This window comes from Saccoglossus kowalevskii, chromosome 8 (assembly GCF_978046115.1).
Source record: "Saccoglossus kowalevskii chromosome 8, keSacKowa6.1, whole genome shotgun sequence".
Lineage (NCBI taxonomy): Eukaryota > Metazoa > Hemichordata > Enteropneusta > Harrimaniidae > Saccoglossus > Saccoglossus kowalevskii.
In genome coordinates this window covers 32,959,010-32,980,145 of record NC_140648.1, presented here as the reverse complement: position 1 = coordinate 32,980,145, position 21,136 = coordinate 32,959,010, and positions in this window count along the sequence as shown.

The window sequence follows — 21,136 nt, the reverse complement described above, 5'->3', positions numbered from 1 at the left end:
TAACAGTAAATTTTGTTAATCTTGTGGGTTTGGCGCAACGTCCAGTTGCGCATACTTGTGGGGATGTTCTAGAATTGCCAAGAGCTTATGATGATTATCCTCAATTTCGATCAGAATTTAATTCCGTACTTAACAGTGGTGTATGGGTTTTCGATATTGCATAATAGTATTCTAGATTATGAATCACACAGAGATGTATCTCCAGATTACACTTCACTTGTGACTTGTTGATTTGAACTTGGGAAATGTACTAAAATAGAATTTCACTTTTCCTAACCTCACGGAAATATTAAAATCATGTTATTTCTAAAGCTATGACTGTTGATGGAGTTTACATATATTGTATTCAAGTATGTTGTTTATCTATTTTATTTTGCCCAAACCTACCGTAGTAGACTAGAAAGACTGACATTTAGACATTTTTTGTTCTAAAAGCAAAGTTGCATTTGTTACCATTGTTGAGGAGACCGTTATCATGTTTTGTTGTACATATGTACCCTATGTAATCCTATTTGATAAAGTTGCATTTTGATATTATAAAAGCAAAGTTGTATTTGTTACCATTGTTGAGGAGATCGTTATCATGTTTTGTTGTACATATGTACCCTATGTAATCCTATTTGATAAAGTTGCATTTTGATATTATAAAAGCAAGGTTGCCTTTGTTGCCATTGTTGAGGAGACCGTTATCATGTTTTGTTGTACATATGTACCCTATGTAATCCTATTTGATAAAGTTGCATTTGTTGCCATTGTTGAGGAGACCGTTATCATGTTTTGTTGTACATATGTACCCCATGTAATCCTATTTGATAAAGTTGCATTTTGATATTATAAAAGCAAAGTTGTATTTGTTGCCATTGTTGAGGAGATCGTTATCATGTTTTATTGTACATATGTACCCTATGTAATCCTATTTGATAAAGTTGCATTTTGATAATATAAAAGCAAAGTTGCATTTGTTACCATTGTTGAGGAGACCGTTATCATGTTTTGTTGTCCATATGTACCCTATGTAATCCTATTTGATAAAGTTGCATTTTGATGTTATAAAAGCAATACTTACAAATCAGTTCAACACACTGCAATTGTGACAGTCTTTCTTAATATTACATGTACTAACATAATATGGTTTCTATATATTGGAAAGACCTAAGACTTGTTGACATTATGATGCAGAGTTGCACAATAACTGGTGGCTAATTCTAATCTGTGATTATGTTAAAAATATTGTGGGAAAAGTACATAGTATTCTTTAGTGTCTATGTCTCACTCGTGTAGATTCTACCAATAGCTACGATCGTCCACTTGTCTGCATGTCTATGTGTATATCGACATCTACGATTAAAACTTTGATTGTTTTGGTTGGGCCATTCATTTTTCATGTTACAAGCAGGTCACACCTGCACTCAATTGAGGTGAACAAATTTAACAAAAATATCATGTTCTACTGTTGCCAAGGCAACATCTAATGTAATGATTGTTTGTGCCTTAGAGGATCAGCCTACAGGCCTGTTTGTTTGTGTCAATCATTATATGCCGTAATATAATGCATCATTATTGCAGATAGTTATGCAGCCAGTGTGATATTGAATGTGTATGAGTAACCTATCACATGACCATATACGGTCATGTCCTTGTTAATTACCGGTAGGCCAGGTAATAATATTCACAGAAATTATCTGTAGATATACATGTGTAATAAACTGGCAATTTTGACATTGTACAAATGTTCACCCCACAGAGGTGGACAAACAGTTCCAGCCTGCGTTCTCAATAAACTCTAAGAGTCTTTAAAACTGTTTGTCAGGATAGTAGTATGTTTGCCTTGGCAAACAACCAGTAATTTGAATATTATGCACAAAGACGAGTATATGTTCATTGGTTCAATCAGGGTGTAATTGAGTGCAGAGACTTTCTGAATTTTCATGCTTTGTTTTTACATTAGCAAATAATCTCTGTACTTCTGACAAAATCTATTTTCATTCAGGTATTCATAAGTATGTTCAAATCTGTATTTTCTTGCATGGGAAATAGCGGAAAAAATTTCTGGATGTGCATTTTAAGAATTGACTCCTGGATATTGATAATATAACTGTGGAAAGTGTTACCTGACAAGAATATAATGTATCTTAGACATTGTTGTGTTATATATTGTGTCTGGTATTTAGTCTCTGTTCGAACGCAGTCCGAAAACGGGAACTTATGTTTTGACCTTTGTGTATCAGTGCATCTGTGCGTGCATCCGGACTTGTATCTTAGACATGCCTGGACCAATCACAATCAAACTTCACACATACATCATACATAGTATACATATGCACATCAATTTGTGTTACAATCTGATACAAGATGACCGAATGGTGGCCATTTTTATGCTAAAAAATTATCAAAATCAAGTACTAGTATTTATGGATGGATTTTATTTAAACTTGGTACATACATTGGACATTATGGTCCTTGATGCACATCATTTTATTTTTCAGATCCAGTTTGAAATGGCCAACTTGCGGTCATTTTGTTTTAATGAATGCAGTTCTAGTGCCATATCACTGCCATGCTTTGACTGATTATGATCAAATTTTATATATTCATTATACATCATGACAAGAATATATTGGTTTGACTGTCTGAATCAAAATGGCTAAATGGCAGCCATTGTTCTAAAAAAAATCGTCAAAAATCAAGCATTTCTGGCATTCTAGAACCGGATCTTGGCATTTATGGATGGATTTTGTTTAAACTTGGTACATACATTAGAGATGGGTTCCTGATGCACGTCATTTTATTTTTCCGATCGAATTCAAAATGGCTGACTGGCAGCCATTTTGTTTAAACGAATGCACTTCTAGAGCCATATCTCTGATGTGCTTTGACTGAATATGTTCAAATTTTATATATTCGTTTTACATCATGTTATAGATATATAGATATACTAGTATTCAAAATGGCCGACTGGTGGCCATTTTGTTTTAATTAATGCTGTTCCAGAGCAATATTTCTCAATATGGACAAGTACTCGTTTGACGATCAGATACAAGATGTCAATCATTTTAATATTAAAAAATCATCATAATCAAGCATCATCTCCTGGATCCATACTTCTGACATGTTTATGTTCGAACTATATTACTATAAACAAAACTATATATCTTAATTTGATAACTGGGGCTGTGCCATGCATGGCTTGTTTAATAAAATTATATTTAAGTGAAGGCTATGCTTCTAAGACGCGTGTTAAACCCGGTAGCCTGTACAGTTAGTCACATTGCATAATTTGAGATGTGTCTGTGTGAGATTGTATGCTAGTTCCTGAACTGTATTTGTTTATGTAGATTAGTTATATTCGTCAATTGCTCAATGAACGGATTACTATTCCTTTGTTTCTTTTTGATATTTTGAACACGTTCAATTATCACATTTTGCGTTCAGTACACTATCAACAATTAATTAATATGATCCCTGATTTAATGTGATAACCTGTAACATTGAACAATGGTAGTTGCCTATTATTACATGCAGTCAATCATAATAGATATATGTGTTCTGCTGGCAATAATGCAGCATATTAGCACAACTGACAAATAGTGTTAAAATTATTAAATATTTTTATTTTTTAATTATTGTTCTTTGCTCATTAGAACACCTGAAATCAATATTTAACACGTAAGATTTACGAAAATTGGTATTGAGAAATACTACGTAGAATGTGCCATTTTCCATAGAATATAATGAGTTTTACATTATTTTTCAGTGAAAATATTGTAGCTAAAATCGCAATAATGACTACGCACAAAGGTCTCCCTGAAACAGTACAATCATAATACATATCTCTTCAAAGATTGTTATTTTCCTAGCAACCGTCCACACTGTACAATTCCTATATGTATCTCGTCTGACATGTCTGGCCAAAAATGTATACATAAATGCAAAGATATTCAGTTGTTTAGATCGTTGATAAGTGCATTTCGCAAAGACACGTATAGGTCAGTGGCGGCGTATGGGTCTCGCGGTGTGGACCATTCATTTTCTGCCATCAGAATGCAGCAGAGCTCAAAAAAATCTTTGTCACATGGATATTCTCCTTTGAGAGTACACTCTTCTAAGCATACTTGCATTTCCTCCGTTGAAACGCGAACACTGTAATCTGCAGTTCCGAAGCTCTGGGGAGTTTCATACAACATAATTGGACGGCCTGCTGGTACGACTTGATTTCGTGAAGGTCTGATCCTGTGAGTATTCCATACCCGAACAACTTCGTTAAGTTCATTCTTTAGAAACGGAAAAAAGATGAAAGCATTATTACCAATATGCGTATCAAAAATTAAAAACTTCTTTGCAGCCATACCAGCAGTAATCTTTCGATAAATTTCGATTGATTCTCATAAACGAATATATACGTTATTTTTTTTAAAGAAGACAATGCCAGCCTCTTGCAATAACTTGTAATATTTTAATATATTTATGATCACATATATCGTGTAATTAATTAAAAATGCTAGAAGTAATCCATATTGGCCCTAATTAGTATAACTAATGCATATAAATAGAGTTAATTCTATTCTTACCTGTATCATATTTAAATAACAAAACTGTATAAGATTTTTATCCAAATATCCGCCTTCAAAATAGCCGTCATCTTGGATTTGTTGAAATAAATTCATCCAGAATTGTACGTTTTCCTTGCGAAGTATGCCCCAGAAGAATTCTATACGTTGATTACTTGTACTAGTACCATACATAAAAGCAGTGTCGGGCGAATTGTCATCATTTCGTCGTAGGAATCTCTGCATCTGTTCTACATGCCCATTTTCTGTTCCTTTGTCACCACGGACTACTCTCGGGCATCCTCCATTTTTTATTACAGCACCCATATAGTAGCCAGCAACTACTCTAGGATCATTGTTCGTCGTATACGCCTCCATCCACGTGATGTACCGTGAATATCCGTCAACAGCCCCATGTATGGCTATTCCATAGTGTTTCAATTTATCGTACCCGTCTAGGTGCCATATGTAGTTCGGACCAGATGTGCGATATTGCCGACGTCTTAAGCGTCTTCTGCGACGGAGATTTACCCCTCTGGATCAAGAATAAGAAGGAGAAGTCTCACCGTTTCTCTGTCAATAACAATTCCATGTTGGATGCATTTCTGGTGCATCCACCTGTATCCATGCAGTTGTCCAGAACCTCTCAATTCCCCTTCAATAAAGTTAGCAACATGGAGTATATCGCTTTTGAACTTGCGTCTGTACAGTCCGAAACCATTTAACAGGCGTTTTAGGTGTCTTAAACTAATTATAAATCCATGCTGTAGTTCTAGTATAATTTTAATCTCCACATTGCTTAACCCCAGTAAGAAATAATGATCCAGAAGGCGAGCCCTTTCAGCCATATCTGTAGTTACGCTGCATGGATACTAGAGCAAGACTAAAACGACGCTAAATAAAATGTTATTTTTCTCGAAAAACGAACTCTGCTACATTGTAATAACGAGATAATATTTTATTTTTCTCGAAAAACGAACTTCGCTACATCGTAATAACGAGATAAAATTTATTTTTTCTCGAAAAACGAACTCTGCTACATCGTAATAACGAGATAATATTTTATTTTTGTCGAAAAACGAACTTCGCTACATCGTAATAACGAGATAAAATTTTATTTTTCTCGAAAAACGAACTTCGCTACATTGTAATAACGAGATAAAATTTTATTTTTCTCGAAAAACGAACTTCGCTACATCGTAATAACGAGATAAAATTTATTTTTTCTCGAAAAACGAACTTCCCTACATCGTAATAACGAGATAAAATTTTATTTTTCTCGAAAAACGAACTTCGCTACATCGTAATAACGAGATAAAATTGTATTTTTCTCGAAAAACGAACTTCGCTACATCGTAATAACGAGATAATATTTTTTATTTTTTTACAAAGCGTGGCCCTATTAGGCTTCCGTAGTTTTCTGTTGCATACGTAGTCTGATTTATTCGTCTATTGGTAATTGCGAAACCCTAACATTATTACCACGCTCGAAGGTCGCAAGGACGAACACATCAGACTCGATACTAGCTGATTATCTGTGTGTTGCATATGTATGGATATCGTCGCTGTATTGTCTCGACATCCAAGCCAACATACTTTCCACTGTGTGCAGCGACATTTATTCTCGGGTCGGGCAACCATCGTGGTAAATACATTCTCAGAAAATGGTATTTTGTGATAGTTGTTGACAAGATTACCCTACATATGCAACATATTCAAATTTGGTTGTTTAGGATCACTTTTTACCGGCTTTTCGACCGGCGTTTCATAGCAGCTCACACAGAGCCCATAGAAATACACAGTAGAGTGGTGCGCGTCTTTAATAGCAGCGTGATTTAGATCCGTCCCGTGGATTTTGATTGGCTGCTGGTAATCTGATTCTAAACTGTGAGGGCATTGTCACATTCACATAGTCCTAAGGAAATACTTCAAGGTGATAGTGGAGTGCTTCGCCGGAACATTCACCTTGCGAATTCAAGATTGCTGCAGGAAGTGGAACATTAAGTGGAACATTAAGATTCCAAGATTAAGTGTTCAACACTTAATCTCCCAACCACACGTTTTACAGTACCAAGTCCACAAACAAACCAGAACTGATGATAACACTTGTTGTTCATAGTAATGTTAAATAATCAATTCAGTCTCATGATAATTGTGAGGTAATATAATTGGATAATACCGATAATTTATTATATATTGATGAACAAACGACTCAATATAGCTTTACATAATGTATGGGTGACGGTAGTCACTTGGGCCCCTTCTTCTCGGCTCTGTCATCTCAAACAATTTTACTAGGTTGGCCAGGTCGTTCTGATTAAGGTTTCCACAATAATAGTGAGCCATGGAACAATTTTGCTATTGCAGTTACTTTAGAACCTTATGATTCAATGCCTTGCGATGTATGGTCTGCTGGGTCTGAACTGATGTGGTATTACTGTGATGGAGATGGAATATCGTAAAAAATCTGGAGACAGAGACAAAGGTTTGAATTCTTGATAATAATCGAATCTGTCTAACAAAAACGATTCTCTGGGTTGGGAGTCTATCAGCCATAGGTATGATGCAACTCCATAACCCCCAAAGGAGGAAACCTTGGTGGAGATTGTGTCCCACTGTCTGTATTCCACTGAAACCTGGTGGATTTCAATATCTACCGTCATCATGGTAAGTGACTATTCTATCAAATTCAACATCTGCTTTCATCCCAACTACACCAATTACGACATAATGTTTGCAGGATTCATTTTGCAAATCCAATTCGATCATAGACTGATACAACATCCTCCAGCATGTCTCTTCACTTTTTCTGTCATCCATTCTGAAGTTAAAAAAATCATTCTCCACATTCCACTAAATGCCAAGAACAATCAACTAACAATTTAATTGTCAAGATCTTGATTCCTCACCGAGGAGACTCACTCACATTCAGGGATCAATGCAATGTTTTCCTGACAGTTGGATATCCATTTTGGGATACAAAGCCTTAACTCAACAGTCCAGCCAGATTTGTATGGCTTTTTCAACACAAGAGAAAGACTTCAGACAATTATCTATGTAAACGTTTCTATATACAGTATATACAAGTATCAGTTGACCAGCTGAATCTTTAGATACCCCCCGTGAAATCTTATTGCACCAAAGTTTGCCAACTTCACCTTAACTTGTTGGGACTTTTGTTTAATATCAGCAAAAACTGGCTCCTTTTGAAGAATTATTAAGATCAGGAATTTTGTAATTTATTTTGGATTTTTTTTAAATTGTACCTACAGTTTTGGAACTAACAAAAATATGCTCTTAGAATTATTATTAATCGAAAACTGTGGCCGGTATTTCGAATTTAGGCAAAACCGGAAGTGGAGTTTTTTGACACTTCTGAGGGTCTGGGGAGGTCGAACTGTTTTTGACATAAACTACATCGCATGGACTACACTAATTCACAATAACATCTTTAGCGGTCACATGACCTTGGCCGTCATGTTTGTTTAGACAGAACACTTGGAAATCCATTTCTTCAGAACACTTCTCAATTTTGGATATAAGCATCTATGTATAAACTGCATCAACATATCAGAGGCTTTATATGATTGGTTACGTGGTTTGGCCGCCATCTTGATTTTTTTCTAAACAAAGCATAGCTTTATACTGATGGCACATTTGTCCAATTGACATAAAATTTGTCACATTTCCCTCAGACAGCAGAAAATCAATTCTGATCAGTCGCATAATTTTGCCGCTATCTTGGATTTCCGGCAAAATAGACTAAAAATATGTTTCCCATGAATGTCGATCAACTTCATTTTTGTACGTGTGACGATTTCAACTAAGAGCCAAGGGTGAACAAATTCCCCTTAGTTTCACGGGTTGAACTCTTACCACATAATGACACAAACGTATGAGATAATAGATTTTACTTTCATTTATAGTACTTGTAAATTAACCAACAATATGGCCATAAACATAATACATACATTTACACAACTCAAATATATAAATAAAGTTACATTACAATAGTATGCTCTAAGTACAGACAATAGTAGGGTCTACTTATCAAAGAAATGTCAAGTACATTCCAGCTGGTCCGAATGGCGAACGAGTCTTCACCACGTGGCCGGTCTTTGTTGTATCACGGAACTTGTAGAGCGACTTTCTCACATCATTAGATCACGTACAGAATGCAACTAATTTTATAAATAAGGCATTGAACAACAGATGTAACTATATGATCATGTAACCCCATGAAGCAAAAGCACATGGTGAATTTCTTATTCAGAAAAGCTTTATTTTGATCAAATGATACTAATAATTTAAACGATTCAAATACATGACTACCACTGCAAAACATACATCCTCTTTTGCTATTGGCTTGGGGCATGGAAGTATGATCAGCATCATTCGAGGAAAAATTGGAAGAATTATATCTAGAAGGTGCATTAGAAAAACTAACATGCAAGTAGTAATAATTGGATTCTACTCGACTAAAAATTACTGCAAAACAATTATGTGCAATTATGATTCAAACTTTCCTTACCTCACTTAGTGGCACCTTCCCAGACCAGTGTTAGCAAACCCTGGCAAATTTAGCAAAAAGCATAACGTGGGCAGGACAATTCAGAGCAGCACAAAGACACATCGTTACTTCAAAACCACACGCAGAACTGAAGACAATAGCTTAGCCTAGATTTAGAATTCACCTCAGTTCGAACAAGTAAAACAAAACAATTCAGCTAAGCAATCACTGGCACATGTGTATAGCCTATCAGAGGGAGGTTTGCAAAACTTATATTTATGATGTAGTCCAACATATCATGTGTCAATCCCAAAAGAACCTAAACCTCATATAATTAACATGTGTAAGAGGTGATCAAAGTATCTTGAAACAAGGTTGATAGTCAGGTTTTGTTATTTAGAAAATGAGAGCTGTGTGCTGTTCCACTTTTAGAGGGTACAGAATAATTTGAAATTATTTGGGGGTACACCTATGTGTATGGGAGTGGTCTGGTAGGCTGTACGACCAAATGTGCATTACTTCCATTAAACTTGAAAATTGCATTTCTTGACCTCTTGAATACATAATGCTTTGATTACATCATTACATACATCATTATTCCCATTCAGTAGTTGCCACATCAACTCTATGGGATACGTGTATCTTGTATAAGTGATAGACAAAGATATTATTATAAACCACGAATTTCCCATTGGTATTGGTCTGTGCAGCTGTTTGTAGATTAATAAGGTTCAACGATTGATTCACAGTAAGGTGGATTCATCATAAACATGCACCATCAGCAATATATTCACATATGAGAGAAAGTAGTGTTTCTTTATTTGTTTGCCCACTATACCCAGTGTCCGTCCAATACACAACCGCGGTAAAATTGTCTTTTTCTGAATTTTGACTCGTCAATTTTGACAACTGTACCTGGTCCGCCAATTTTTCCTTGTTGTTGGTAATTTTCACTAACTTGTGTAAAAAGTTCATGTCATTAATTAAAGTAATCACTTACTGTATTTTACTTGTTTTATACTTATTACTGTCTGGTGAATCATCTGCTGACGAAATTGACGAAATCATAGCTCTATCGACGTAGAAAACAATAAATCAACAATATAGTTTTACTAAAACTTAATATACCTCAATCAAACCACGTTCCGTTTCGTAATAGAACTAGTTTACTTTTCTTATTATAATTCTTTTGTTGCACTGAAAGCGGAAATTGCTTCTTCTTCTTGCTGCTTTTCTCAACTCATATATATTGTAATTCATTACATTATCGTGTTGTATCATCTTAAGTACATATGTTGGCACATTGTAATTCATTACATTATCATGTTGTATCACCTTAAGTATATATGTTGGCACATTGTAATTCATTACATTATCATGTTGTATCACCTTAAGTATATATGTTGGCACATTGTAATTCATTACATTATCATGTTGTATCACCTTAAGCATATATGTTGGCACATTGTAATTCATTACATTATCATGTTGTATCATCTTAAGTACATATGTTGGCACATTGTAATTCATTACATTATCATGTTGTAACACCTTAAGTATATATATATGTTGGCACATTGTAATTAATTACATTATCATGTTGTATCACCTTAAGTATATATATATGTTGGCACATTGTAATTAATTACATTATCATGTTGTATCACCTTAAGTACATATGTTGGCACATTGTAATTCATTACATTATCATGTTGTATCACCTTAAGTACATATGTTAGCACATTGTAATTCATTACATTATCATTTTGTATCACCTTAAGTATATATGTTGGCACATTGTAATTCATTACATTATCATGTTGTATCACCTTAAGTACATATGTTGGCACATTGTAATTCATTACATTATCATGTTGTATCACCTTAAGTATATATGTTGACACATTGTAATTCATTACATTATCATGTTGTATCACCTTAAGTATATGTGTTGGCACATATTCATTACATTATCATGTTGTATCATCTTAAGTACATATGTTGGCACATTGTAATTCATTACATTATCATGTTGTATCACCTTAAGTATATATGTTGGCACATTGTAATTCATTACATTATCATGTTGTATCACCTTAAGTACATATGTTGGCACATTGTAATTCATTACATTATCATGTTGTATCACCTTAAGTATATATGTTGGCACATTGTAATTCATTACATTATCATGTTGTATCACCTTAAGTACATATGTTGGCACATTGTTATTCATTACATTATCATGTTGTAACACCTTAAATATATATGTTGGCACACTGTAATTCATTACATTATCATGTTGTATCACCTTAAGTATATATGTTGGCACATTGTAATTCATTACATTATCATGTTGTATCACCTTAAGTACATATGTTGGCACATTGTAATTCATTACATTAGCATTTTGTATCACATTAAGTATATGTGTTGGCACATATTCATTACATTATCATGTTGTATCACCTTAAGTATATATGTTGGCACATTGTAATTCATTACATTATCATGTTGTATCACATTAAGTATATATGTTGGCACAATGTAATTCATTACATTATCATGTTGTAACACCTTAAATATATATGTTGGCACACTGTAATTCATTACATTATCATGTTGTATCACCTTAAGTATATATGTTGGCACATTGTAATTCATTACATTATCATGTTGTATCACCTTAAGTACATATGTTGGCACATTGTAATTCATTACATTATCATGTTGTATCACCTTAAGTATATATGTTGGCACATTGTAATTCATTACATTATCATGTTGTATCACCTTAAGTACATATGTTGGCACATTGTTATTCATTACATTATCATGTTGTAACACCTTAAATATATATGTTGGCACACTGTAATTCATTACATTATCATGTTGTATCACCTTAAGTATATATGTTGGCACATTGTAATTCATTACATTATCATGTTGTATCACCTTAAGTACATATGTTGGCACATTGTAATTCATTACATTAGCATTTTGTATCACATTAAGTATATGTGTTGGCACATATTCATTACATTATCATGTTGTATCACCTTAAGTATATATGTTGGCACATTGTAATTCATTACATTATCATGTTGTATCACATTAAGTATATATGTTGGCACAATGTAATTCATTACATTATCATGTTGTAACACCTTAAATATATATGTTGGCACACTGTAATTCATTACATTATCATGTTGTATCACCTTAAGTATATATGTTGGCACATTGTAATTCATTACATTATCATGTTGTATCACCTTAAGTATATATGTTGGCACATTGTAATTCATTACATTATCATGTTGTATCACCTTAAGTATATATGTTGGCACATTGTAATTCATTACATTATCATGTTGTATCACCTTAAGTATATATGTTGACACATTGTAATTCATTACATTATCATGTTGTATCACCTTAAGTATATGTGTTGGGACATATTCATTACATTATCATGTTGTATCATCTTAAGTACATATGTTGGCACATTGTAATTCATTACATTATCATATTGTATCACCTTAAGTACATATGTTGGCACATTGTAATTCATTACATTATCATGTTGTAACACCTTAAATATATATGTTGGCACACTGTAATTCATTACATTATCATGTTGTATCACCTTAAGTATATATATATATATTGGCACACTGTAATTAATTACATTATCATGTTGTATCACCTTAAGTACATATGTTGGCACATTGTAATTCATTACATTATCATTTTGTATCACATTAAGTATATATGTTGGCACATTGTAATTAATTACATTATCATGTTGTATCACCTTAAGTACATATGTTGGCACAATGTAATTCATTACATTATCATTTTGTATCACATTAAGTATATATGTTGGCACATTGTAATTAATTACATTATCATGTTGTATCACCTTAAGTACATATGTTGGCACATTGTAATTCATTACATTATCATTTTGTATCACATTAAGTACATATGTTAGCACATTGTAATTCATTACATTATCATGTTGTATCACCTTAAGTACATATGTTGGCACATTGTAATTCATTACATTAGCATTTTGTATCACATTAAGTATATATGTTGGCACATTGTAATTCATTACATTATCATGTTGTATCACCTTAAGTACATATGTTGGCACATTGTAATTCATTACATTAGCATTTTGTATCACATTAAGTATATATGTTGGCACATTGTAATTCATTACATTATCATGTTGTATCACCTTAAGTACATATGTTGGCACATTGTAATTCATTACATTATCATTTTGTATCACCTTAAGTATATATGTTGGCACATTGTAATTCATTACATTATCATGTTGTATCACCTTAAGTATATATGTTGGCACATTGTAATTCATTACATTATCATGTTGTATCACTTTAAGTATATATGTTGACACATTGTAATTCATTACATTATCATGTTGTATCACCTTAAGTATATGTGTTGGCACATATTCATTACATTATCATGTTGTATCATCTTAAGTACATATGTGGGCACATTGTAATTCATTACATTATCATGTTGTATCACCTTAAGTACATATGTTGGCACATTGTAATTCATTACATTATCATGTTGTATCACCTTAAGTACATATGTTGGCACAATGTAATTAATTACATTATCATGTTGTAACACCTTAAATATATATGTTGGCACATTGTAATTCATTACATTATCATGTTGTATCACCTTAAGTATATGTGTTGGCACATATTCATTACATTATCATGTTGTATCATCTTAAGTTCATATGTTGGCACATTGTAATTCATTACATTATCATGTTGTATCACCTTAAGTACATATGTTGGCACATTGTAATTCATTACATTATCATGTTGTATCACCTTAAGTACATATGTTGGCACAATGTAATTCATTACATTATCATGTTGTAACACCTTAAATATATATGTTGGCACACTGTAATTCATTACATTATCATGTTGTATCACCTTAAGTATATATATATATATATGTTGGCACATTGTAATTCATTACATTATCATTTTGTATCACATTAAGTATATATGTTGGCACATTGTAATTCTTTACATTATCATGTTGTATCACCTTAAGTACATATGTTGGCACATTGTAATTCATTACATTATCATTTTGTATCACCTTAAGTATATATGTTGGCACATTGTAATTCATTACATTATCATGTTGTATCACCTTAAGTACATATGTTGGCACATTGTAATTCATTACATTATCATGTTGTATCACCTTAAGTACATATGTTGGCACAATGTAATTCATTACATTATCATGTTGTAACACCTTAAATATATATGTTGGCACACTGTAATTCATTACATTATCATGTTGTATCACCTTAAGTATATATATATGTTGGCACATTGTAATTCATTACATTATCATTTTGTATCACATTAAGTATATATGTTGGCACATTGTAATTCTTTACATTATCATGTTGTATCACCTTAAGTACATATGTTGGCACATTGTAATTCATTACATTATCATTTTGTATCACCTTAAGTATATATGTTGGCACATTGTAATTCATTACATTATCATGTTTTATCACCTTAAGTATATATGTTGGCACATTGTAATTCATTACATTATCATGTTGTATCACCTTAAGTACATATGTTGGCACATTGTAATTCATTACATTAGCATTTTGTATCACATTAAGTATATATGTTGGCACATTGTAATTCATTACATTATCATGTTGTATCACCTTAAGTACATATGTTGGCACATTGTAATTCATTACATTAGCATTTTGTATCACATTAAGTATATATGTTGGCACATTGTAATTCATTACATTATCATGTTGTATCACCTTAAGTACATATGTTGGCACATTGTAATTCATTACATTATCATTTTGTATCACCTTAAGTATATATGTTGGCACATTGTAATTCATTACATTATCATGTTGTATCACCTTAAGTATATATGTTGGCACATTGTAATTCATTACATTATCATGTTGTATCACTTTAAGTATATATGTTGACACATTGTAATTCATTACATTATCATGTTGTATCACCTTAAGTATATGTGTTGGCACATATTCATTACATTATCATGTTGTATCATCTTAAGTACATATGTGGGCACATTGTAATTCATTACATTATCATGTTGTATCACCTTAAGTACATATGTTGGCACATTGTAATTCATTACATTATCATGTTGTATCACCTTAAGTACATATGTTGGCACAATGTAATTCATTACATTATCATGTTGTAACACCTTAAATATATATGTTGGCACATTGTAATTCATTACATTATCATGTTGTATCACCTTAAGTATATGTGTTGGCACATATTCATTACATTATCATGTTGTATCATCTTAAGTTCATATGTTGGCACATTGTAATTCATTACATTATCATGTTGTATCACCTTAAGTACATATGTTGGCACATTGTAATTCATTACATTATCATGTTGTATCACCTTAAGTACATATGTTGGCACAATGTAATTCATTACATTATCATGTTGTAACACCTTAAATATATATGTTGGCACACTGTAATTCATTACATTATCATGTTGTATCACCTTAAGTATATATATATATATGTTGGCACATTGTAATTCATTACATTATCATTTTGTATCACATTAAGTATATATGTTGGCACATTGTAATTCTTTACATTATCATGTTGTATCACCTTAAGTACATATGTTGGCACATTGTAATTCATTACATTATCATTTTGTATCACCTTAAGTATATATGTTGGCACATTGTAATTCATTACATTATCATGTTGTATCACCTTAAGTACATATGTTGGCACATTGTAATTCATTACATTATCATGTTGTATCACCTTAAGTACATATGTTGGCACAATGTAATTCATTACATTATCATGTTGTAACACCTTAAATATATATGTTGGCACACTGTAATTCATTACATTATCATGTTGTATCACCTTAAGTATATATATATATATGTTGGCACATTGTAATTCATTACATTATCATTTTGTATCACATTAAGTATATATGTTGGCACATTGTAATTCTTTACATTATCATGTTGTATCACCTTAAGTACATATGTTGGCACATTGTAATTCATTACATTATCATTTTGTATCACCTTAAGTATATATGTTGGCACATTGTAATTCATTACATTATCATGTTTTATCACCTTAAGTATCTATGTTGGCACATTGTAATTCATTACATTATCATGTTGTATCACCTTAAGTATATATGTTGGCACATTGTAATTCATTACATTATCATGTTGTATCACCTTAAGTACATATGTTGGCACATTGTAATTCATTACATTATCATGTTGTAACACCTTAAACATATATGTTGGCACACTGTAATTCATTACATTATCATGTTGTATCACCTTAAGTATATATGTTGACACATTGTAATTCATTACATTATCATGTTATATCACCTTAAGTATATGTGTTGGCACATTGTAATTCATTACATTATCATGTTGTATCACCTTAAGTATATATGTTGGCACATTGTAATTCATTACATTATCATGTTGTATCACCTTAAGTACTTATGTTGGCCCATTGTAATTCATTACATTATCATGTTGTATCACCTTAAGTATATGTGTTGGCACATATTCATTACATTATCATGTTGTATCATCTTAAGTACATATGTTGGCACATTGTAATTCATTACATTATCATGTTGTATCACCTTAAGTACATATGTTGGCACATTGTAATTCTTTACATTATCATGTTGTATCACCTTAAGTATATATGTTGGCACATTGTAATTCATTACATTATCATGTTGTATCACCTTAAGTACATATGTTGGCATATTGTAATTCATTACATTATCATGTTGTAACACCTTAAATATATATGTTGGCACACTGTAATTCATTACATTATCATGTTGTATCACCTTAAGTATATATATATATATATGTTGGCACATTGTAATTAATTACATTATCATGTTGTATCACCTTAAGTACATATGTTGGCACATTGTAATTCATTACATTATCATTTTGTATCACATTAAGTATATATGTTGGCACATTGTAATTCATTACATTATAATGTTGTATCACCTTAAGTACATATGTTGGCACATTGTAATTCTTTACATTATCATGTTGTATCACCTTAAGTACATATGTTGGCACATTGTAATTCATTACATTATCATTTTGTATCACCTTAAGTATATATGTTGGCACATATTCATTACATTATCATGTTGTATCATCTTAAGTACATATGTTGGCACATTGTAATTCATTACATTATCATGTTGTATCACCTTAAGTACATATGTTGGCACATTGTAATTCTTTACATTATCATGTTGTATCACCTTAAGTATATATGTTGGCACATTGTAATTCATTACATTATCATGTTGTATCACCTTAAGTACATATGTTGGCATATTGTAATTCATTACATTATCATGTTGTAACACCTTAAATATATATGTTGGCACACTGTAATTCATTACATTATCATGTTGTATCACCTTAAGTATATATATATATGTTGGCACATTGTAATTAATTACATTATCATGTTGTATCACCTTAAGTACATATGTTGGCACATTGTAATTCATTACATTATCATTTTGTATCACATTAAGTATATATGTTGGCACATTGTAATTCATTACATTATCATGTTGTATCACCTTAAGTACATATGTTGGCACATTGTAATTCATTACATTATCATTTTGTATCACCTTAAGTATATATGTTGACACATTGTAATTCATTACATTATCATGTTGTATCACCTTAAGTATATGTGTTGGCACATTGTAATTCATTACATTATCATGTTGTATCACCTTAAGTATATATGTTGGCACAATGTAATTCATTACATTATCATGTTGTATCTCCTTAAGTACATATGTTGGCACATTGTAATTCATTACATTATCATGTTGTAACACCTTAAATATATATGTTGGCACACTGTAATTCATTACATTATCATGTTGTATCACGTTAAGTATATATGTTGGCACATTGTAATTCATTACATTATCATGTTGTATCACCTTAAGCATATATGTTGGCACATTGTAATTCATTACATTATCATGTTGTATCATCTTAAGTACATATGTTGGCACATTGTAATTCATTACATTATCGTGTTGTATCACCTTAAGTATATATGTTGGCACATTGTAATTCATTACATTATCATGTTGTATCATCTTAAGTACATATGTTGGCACATTGTAATTCATTACATTATCATGTTGTATCACCTTAAGTACATATGTTGGCACAATGTAATTCATTACATTATCATGTTGTAACACCTTAAATATATATGTTGGCACACTGTAATTCATTACATTATCATGTTGTATCACCTTAAGTATATATGTTGACACATTGTAATTCATTACATTATCATGTTGTATCACCTTAAGTATATATGTTGACACATTGTAATTCATTACATTATCATGTTGTATCACCTTAAGTATATGTGTTGGCACATATTCATTACATTATCATGTTGTATCATCTTAAGTACATATGTTGGCACATTGTAATTCATTACATTATCATGTCGTATCACCTTAAGTACATATGTTGGCACATTGTAATTCATTACATTATCATGTTGTATCACCTTAAGTACATATGTTGGCACAATGTAATTCATTACATTATCATGTTGTAACACCTTAAATATATATGTTGGCACACTGTAATTCATTACATTATCATGTTGTATCACCTTAAGTATATATATATATATTGGCACATTGTAATTCATTACATTATCATGTTGTATCACCTTAAGTACATATGTTGGCACATTGTAATTCATTACATTATCATTTTGTATCACATTAAGTATATATGTTGGCACATTGTAATTAATTACATTATCATGTTGTATCACCTTAAGTACATATGTTGGCACAATGTAATTCATTACATTATCATTTTGTATCACATTAAGTATATATGTTGGCACATTGTAATTAATTACATTATCATGTTGTATCACCTTAAGTACATATGTTGGCACATTGTAATTCATTACATTATCATTTTGTATCACATTAAGTACATATGTTAGCACATTGTAATTCATTACATTATCATGTTGTATCACCTTAAGTACATATGTTGGCACATTGTAATTCATTACATTAGCATTTTGTATCACATTAAGTATATATGTTGGCACATTGTAATTCATTACATTATCATGTTGTATCACCTTAAGTACATATGTTGGCACATTGTAATTCATTACATTAGCATTTTGTATCACATTAAGTATATATGTTGGCACATTGTAATTCATTACATTATCATGTTGTATCACCTTAAGTACATATGTTGGCACATTGTAATTCATTACATTATCATTTTGTATCACCTTAAGTATATATGTTGGCACATTGTAATTCATTACATTATCATGTTGTATCACCTTAAGTATATATGTTGGCACATTGTAATTCATTACATTATCATGTTGTATCACTTTATGTATATATGTTGACACATTGTAATTCATTACATTATCATGTTGTATCACCTTAAGTATATGTGTTGGCACATATTTATTACATTATCATGTTGTATCATCTTAAGTACATATGTGGGCACATTGTAATTCATTACATTATCATGTTGTATCACCTTAAGTACATATGTTGGCACATTGTAATTCATTACATTATCATGTTGTATCACCTTAAGTACATATGTTGGCACAATGTAATTCATTACATTATCATGTTGTAACACCTTAAATATATATGTTGGCACATTGTAATTCATTACATTATCATGTTGTATCACCTTAAGTATATGTGTTGGCACATATTCATTACATTATCATGTTGTATCATCTTAAGTACATATGTTGGCACATTGTAATTCATTACATTATCATGTTGTATCACCTTAAGTACATATGTTGGCACATTGTAATTCATTACATTATCATGTTGTATCACCTTAAGTACATATGTTGGCACAATGTAATTCATTACATTATCATGTTGTAACACCTTAAATATATATGTTGGCACACTGTAATTCATTACATTATCATGTTGTATCACCTTAAGTATATATATATATATGTTGGCACATTGTAATGCATTACATTATCATTTTGTATCACATTAAGTACATATGTTGGCACATTGTAATTCTTTACATTATCATGTTGTATCACCTTAAGTACATATGTTGGCACATTGTAATTCATTACATTATCATGTTTTATCACCTTAAGTATATATGTTGGCACATTGTAATTCATTACATTATCATGTTGTATCACCTTAAGTATATATGTTGGCACATTGTAATTCATTACATTATCATGTTGTATCACCTTAAGTACATATGTTGGCACATTGTAATTCATTACATTATCATGTTGTAACACCTTAAACATATATGTTGGCACACTGTAATTCATTACATTATCATGTTGTATCACCTTAAGTATATATGTTGGCACATTGTAATTCATTACATTATCATGTTTTATCACCTTAAGTATATATGTTGGCACATTGTAATTCATTACATTATCATGTTGTATCACCTTAAGTATATATGTTGGCACATTGTAATTCATTACATTATCATGTTGTATCACCTTAAGTATATATGTTGGCACATTGTAATTAATTACATTATCATGTTGTATCAAGTTAAGTACATATGTTGGCACATTGTAATTCATTACATTATCATTTTGTATCACATTAAGTACATATGTTAGCACATTGTAATTCATTACATTATCATGTTGTATCACCTTAAGTACATATGTTGGAACATTGTAATTCATTACATTAGCATTTTTCATCACATTAACTATATATGTTGGCACATTGTAATTCATTACATTATCATGTTGTATCACCTTAAGTACATATGTTGGCACATTGTAATTCATTACATTAGCATTTTGTATCACATTAAGTATATATGTTGGCACATTGTAATT